Below are 6548 nucleotides of genomic sequence, written 5' to 3' on the forward strand. Positions count from 1 at the left end.
ATTCATAACATTTTTCATTGGAACATATAGCCCTTATTAACCCCAAACACTTTTTCTTAAGCAATTAATTATGTTTATTATACCTTGCTGTCCTGTTGTTATAAATCCTTCAGGCGTTAGAGGCATTGCTTGGTGGTAGCAAGAATAGAATAAATCACTAAAGATGAGGTACTAGGTGAGCTGCCTCAAGAATACAAGGCCACCAGAGCCAAAAGTCCTCCCAAAGTTGTAAAATGACTTGTGGTAGCAAGAATATAAAAATAAAACACTAAGGAAGAGGTGCTTGGGGAGTTAAGGAATTAGAAGTATACCTCTGTTTGAATTAATCCCTGTGACTGTTTTTTCCTTCTGCCTGTGACTGTTTTTCCTCCTGCCTGTGACTGTTTTTTCCTCCTGCCAGTGACTGTTTTTCCTCCTGCCTGTGACTGTTTTTCCTCCTGCCTGTGACTGTTTTTCCTCCTGCCTGTGACTGGTTTTCCTTCTGTCTGTGACTGGTTTTTCCTCCTGCCTGTGACTGGTTTTTCCTTCTGCCTGTGACTGGTTTTTCCTTCTGCCTGTGACTGGTTTTTCCTTCTGCCTGTGACTGGTTTTTCCTTCTGCCTGTGACTGTTTCTCCTTCCAGTGCCAGTCTTTTAAATGCAATATCCAGACATTTTTCAGTAATTGGATCATGACTTTGTTCACTTTGGAAAGATTTTTTGTAAAAGTTCTAGCTGCCTTATGTAATCCAAAATGTAAAGTACTCTAGATATAAGTATAAATAGATAGATATAAAGCACAGGTAGTATGGTGTACAGTATTATCTCTCGGTGTGTGAGCGTTGTTTACAGTTTTTGTCTTTCTTTAAACTTTGGCCGTCATCGTCTTTGTTGTCGCCGTCATTGTTTAATGGGTTAAAGTCTCCCATTGGCAGATGTTTGGAGTTTGTGGGTGTGTTTGCTACTGTATATACTGTAGATACTCTGTAGTCTAGTGGGTTAAGGTGGTCTGCTGTAGCTAGATGTGCTTTGGAATATTAGATCTTTTCACCTGCAGTGAGAATGTGACATATCTCTAAGTGGTACCTTTTTTTTTTTTTTTTTTTTTTTTTTTTTTTTTTTTTAATGGGAACTTGGAAAATCTGCTCATGGAGAGCTCAGAGTATTTTTTTTTTATGAAATACAAAGTTGCTCATCTTGGAATTTTGAGTTTATTTAACATGTCAGCTATTGCATCAGCTGAGTATTAGATTTTCAGTTTTGGCTGTATGGAGACATTGTAACAGCTTATGAAATGGCTGCTCAGCTTGATATTTTGAGTTGATTTGTCACAGCAGTTGATTATATAGCTATTGTTAATTTGGTCAAAAGGAGGCATTTTAATAAAACCAATTCACATTCTCTTGAGTTTGAAAGAGAGACTTTTAAAAATTGGCTGCAATAGTTTTGCCGCAGGTCCATGAGGATAGTCACTTGTTGTTTAGATATGGAATTTAAATGTCTGATCTTTAGGTGGTCCATTTGGCAAGTGTTTGAATACGTTAGGTGTGTGTTAGTGTGTGTTTGGATTAGGTTAGTGTTTAGGTGCGTGGTGGTTTAGTGGGTTTGAGATACCTAGTGACATAGTTTGGTGCCGGGTGGTCTGGTGGGTTTGGGTGCCTGGTGATCCTGTGGGTTGAGGTGCCTGGTGATCCTGTGGGTTGAGGTGCCTGGTTATCCTATGGGTTGAGGTGCCTGGTTATCCTATGGGTTGAGGTGCCTGGTGATCCTGTGGGTTGAGGTGCCTGGTGATCCTGTGGGTTGAGGTGCCTGGTGGCCCTGTGGGTTGAGGTGCCTAAGTGGTCTAGTGGGTTTGGGTGGTGCCTGGTGATTTGGTTGATTGAGGTGCTTGGTAGTCCACTGGGTTTGGGTGCCTGGTGCCTCAGAAACCACAGCTTAGTATTTCAGTTTTGAGAGTGGTTCAGTTCCATCGGATGAAAACAAACCAGCTAATATCTTTCTGTATTTGCAGGAGGTAAGTTGACGTCTAACAAGATGGCTGAAGATGATATGAAGACACCAAGAGCAAGTAAAAAGCGATGATTGGTAATGTGCTAAAACTGCATCTCTCTTTTTGCTTTAACTTGGCCTAAGATACCCTGCTAGTCACTAAGAAGTGCTTTGGGAGGGGTTTAACCCTGGCATAAAATTCTGATCTTGGAATCTTAAGTGTAAAATTACCATGCTAGTCATGAAGTGTCTTGTGAAGGGTTTAACTTTGGTCTAAAATTACCATCTTTGAACCTTAAGTGTTTAGCTATATTAGATTAAAATTAGTGATGCTAGTCGTGAAGAAGTGCTGTGGAAAGGATGTAGAGCCATTGGTCTTTTTGTTTTTGCTGCTGGAGTAACCTAAGTAAAGTAAGCTGCTGAAGGATAAATCTTGGCCAAGTTAAGGTGAAAGAACTGTTGTTGTATATACAGAAAGTCCTCGTTTATGTGCTAGTCACAAAGAAGTGCTGTGGAAAGTTATGAAAGAACTATAGTTGTATAAGAGTCCCTTTTTTTTTTTTTTTTTTTTTTTTTTTTTTTTTTTTTAAATCAAGGTAGTTTTCTTATTTTGTCCCTAGACTCATTTACATGCTAGTCATGTAGAAGTGATGAATTATTTTGTCCCCAGGGTTATCTCCTTCACCTGTAGTCCATCATCATTCTTTGGGAGGATAGGGAGGTATATGACTAGTAACCAAGGAGACTTAAGAAGAACACCTTCTCCAGTGCCAATAAAGTGGGTTAAATGACTAGTCACCAAGGAGACTTAGGACTGTAGTCCATCATTATTCTTAGGGAGGGAATAGAGGGACGTTATGTTTAATGGGATTGTGAATTGAGGGAATAGTTGTTGTAATTCAACCCCAATCTGTCTGGCCAAGATGACCATCAGCCACAGGCTATCAGCCATTGCAGGGCCACCCAGTGCAGTGAACCAATGTTCCCATGTGGCTGACAGTCCTGCAACAGCGAGGCGCGGGGAAATGTATGGAGGTTTGGTTCCTGGATGGATGCTGCATTTCTCTCTCCACCCAGTTAACAGGGGCACCTTAGTAGGATCCACATCACCTCATTGTTTGGTTATATGGTTACCATCCAGCATTGTAAATGGTTTCCTGGGTCGCAGGAAAACTTTAGGCTTGACACTCAGTGTACGACGACCCGAAGTGGAAAGAATAAAAAGTGACAGGAAGGAAGGGCAGAAATAGGAAGAGGGGACTAACAGAAAAGGAGTTGAAGGAAGAAGTAGACAGCACTACAGTGCAGCCTCAAAAATTTGGAAACCTCTAAAAGTCGAATACCCAAATTTATGAAAACTGTAATTTTTACTTCCGAAAAGTAGCTCACAATTGACATTAGCATCTAAAATGGACAGCTACACATATCTGGCACTGATGACCCTACCATAAAGGGTCTTGTCACCCATAATAGTTTCCTTTCTCCTTTGTGATTAAGAAACTCTTTGATTCAGTTTTATTGTATTCAGATTTAACCATAATTGTGGCTTCAAAAAGGTGTCCTAGTTTTACCGATTAGTGTAGTGTTGTGAAAATAAGTATGGAACATAACAATCCAGCCACAAGTATGCAGTGTGTGTGTGTGTGTGTACATGTGAAACTATTGTGATGGAGACAACTCAGTTCCGTACCGACTGAAACAAAACAACTCTCTGCGGGTGTTCTCAAAGATGGTGATGGTGTTAAACATGACAACATATGGCACTACAAAGCAGTGCGATAAGAATTTTAAGTTTTGTTGAATTGTTTAATATCCCTTAACTACACACCATGGAACACCACTTGTCACACGTCACCAACAAACTGTACCCACTTTTAACATGAGATTGATTGTTGTTAGGCAGCAGTCTCCTAATATATTTCTTAGATTTGCATCACCACTGTGCAATATGTATTTGAGTAGATATAAACTTTCATCTTTTTTCACTCGTTTCACACACATGCATTGCGTCCCTATTTGATTTTCAGTATTTCTGCAAGATGATGATAAGTGCACATATCATAAAGTACATCATAAATAATATAAACTAAGCATTCTGTGAGTGAACAGTGCACAACACGTGAAGAAAATTGTAGCATCACATCACATTGGTCGGGCTGTGACAAACATTAAGCTAATCACCCGCTATGCAATGCATGTCACTGGTGAAAGATGTAAATATTCATGTACAGTACTGTAGTTGCTTTACGTAAATAAATGGACACAGAATTATATTCCTTTACAACTTACTGATCGATGTCAAAGATGAATACAACTGCAAAGTGTTGTAGAAGAAGTGGGCATGCAGAAGATGATAGAGAAATGTGCACGAGAAATACTTCATGGTTTGTAATGAGTATTATACCGATAATTATTACCTTGAGTTAACAGGTAGGAGATAAATGGTAATGTTATAAAAACATTGGAAAACAGGATGCCTTAAGCAAGCTAGTTAGCCCATACCACGATGCTCATGTCAAAAGCATGGCTCTGCTGAGAATTAAGGCAAGAATAGCCAGAGAAATGCTTTATCAAAAGTTATAAATTTTCAAAAGTTCGAATAATTTGTGGACACAAGGACTTTGAATTTGGGGGGTTGCACTGTATATCGAGTGAGTGGATGATGATCACCATCACCTACCACCTGAGGAACTAGTAACCAAGGAGACGCATGAAAGCAAGTCTCCTGTGCCAGTAACGTCTGTTGCTGTACCACATTGATATGACTAGTAACCATAACCAAGGAGACTGTGCCATCTCATGAAGGCAACTTTCACCCTGTTACCTGTAAAATTTTAGTTATAGCTTGCTTTCAAACCTGGCAGATCCCTATTCCATTTTGTCTGAGAATGGCAGTGTGTAGTCAGATTGGAGGGTTGATATGATTAGTAAACAAAAGTGGTGATACTGTCAAAGGAGAGGGAGTGTGGCCATGTGCAGTTTGCCACGTGGGTGTGGGAAATAACTGCATTATGTTCATTGTACACCGCTTCCCGTCCGATCAGCGAAGTTAAGCAACGTTGGGTCTGGTTAGTACTTGGATGGGTGACCGCCTGGGAACACCAGATGCTGTTGGCATCCCTACGTGTCAAGTGGGGTTGGTGGAGGATTAGTGCCCCTCCCTGTAAAACAATTAACTCTAAGCCATTGGCCACCCCGATTGGGATACATGGCGTCTGGCAATGAATGATGAATGAATGATGTGAGGTGTAGTGGTATAGGTTGACTGCGAGATAGTGATGTGTGTGCAGTGTGTCAGGGAGAGCATGTGGAGATTGTCAGGTGTGAAAGGATTGATCTTGCTGGTGAGTCTTGAGTATGTGAGTTTTGTGATTTGAGAGACATGTTATGTGCTGGAGGTGGGTCTGGAAGCTGTGTGGCTAGAGCGAGGAGTGGTTGGAGGAAGTTCAGGGAGTTGTTGCCTCCTGACACTGTTTGGGCTCTTCCTCTGTGCTAAGTGCAAAGGAATCTTTGTGTCATGTTAGGAGTGTAATGCTTTATGATGATGAGAAGTGTGTAATGAAGGAAGAGGATACTCGTAGGCTTATACTGAACTGCTGATTATACCTGTGTGTAGTGCATCCTTGAATGATTGACTTTTGGAGAGGGGGGGCGGGCAGGTGTTGGGATTGTGATTGAAGAAGTATGAGGAAGGATATCACTAGACTATATTAGTGTTGTGATGAGTAGAAGATTGAGATGGTTTGAGCTTGAGAGGATGGAAGGTGACAGCTGGGTGTGGAGGGTGAGAGGTGTGAGTGTTGACGGTGGAGTTTAGAGGCAAATGTAAAAAAGACCTGGGATAAAGTGAGGCCTCTGAGATCAGGGACTGAACAGAGAGACTGTCAGAGATTGAGTACCGTGGAAAGTTTCCATTAGGTGACCAAGACCGACGCATATAAGCATGTTGGAGCCTTTATAAGCGATACGAAACCAAACTAAGTAACCAAAGAGACTAATTCGTACCTCGTAACTAAGGGTCATCAAACCTTCTCCCACCATTTTGGGGGGGGGGGGTCCAATTCTGCCAGTTGAAAAGTGTGCATTTAAAGCTTAATCAAGGTACAAAATTTTCATTACCAGTTGTATGGAGGGAGTACTGTTAGTTCAGGCCATACCTGAGACCTTAAACGAAGACATCTGTATATATAGTTGATGTACTTGTGGATGTGGGAACATCTCTTGGCCGTTCAGTCAGTCAAATCCTTTGATTTTTCAGCAGTTCTTCACTCGTTTAGATTGTAGTATATTGCGGCCGTCATGATCCCACGTCCATTGCTTGTATATTTATATGTGCCGACCGTAAAATATTATTTTTATTTCAATAAATGATTCTTTGATATAGATGTTTTAATATTTTATGTAGTGGAGTACACTATTTCAAACCTTTAAGACTTGCAATATGGAAAACAGCTTGATTTTGACAAGGCAGTCATAGAATTTCTGATATTTTGGAGGTAGTAAGATTAATCGTGCTTTTTAAAATGTTATGTCAGTTTTGCCAATGAATGAAGCGTTGTTGTAACTCTTAATCAAACTACT

The 6548-nt window shown here is 40.6% G+C and overlaps 1 pseudogene; it reads left to right on the top strand.

Annotated features, from left to right (window-relative positions):
• The first annotated feature begins 4963 nt into the window (after positions 1 to 4963).
• Positions 4964 to 5084, top strand: LOC145398825 (5S ribosomal RNA; annotated as a pseudogene).
• Positions 5085 to 6548: the final 1464 nt, after the last annotated feature.

The sequence above is a fragment of the Coenobita brevimanus genome, chromosome 46 (genome assembly GCF_032717465.1).
Source record: "Coenobita brevimanus isolate Jiangsu-jjx chromosome 46, ASM3271746v2, whole genome shotgun sequence".
Classification (NCBI taxonomy): domain Eukaryota; kingdom Metazoa; phylum Arthropoda; class Malacostraca; order Decapoda; family Coenobitidae; genus Coenobita; species Coenobita brevimanus.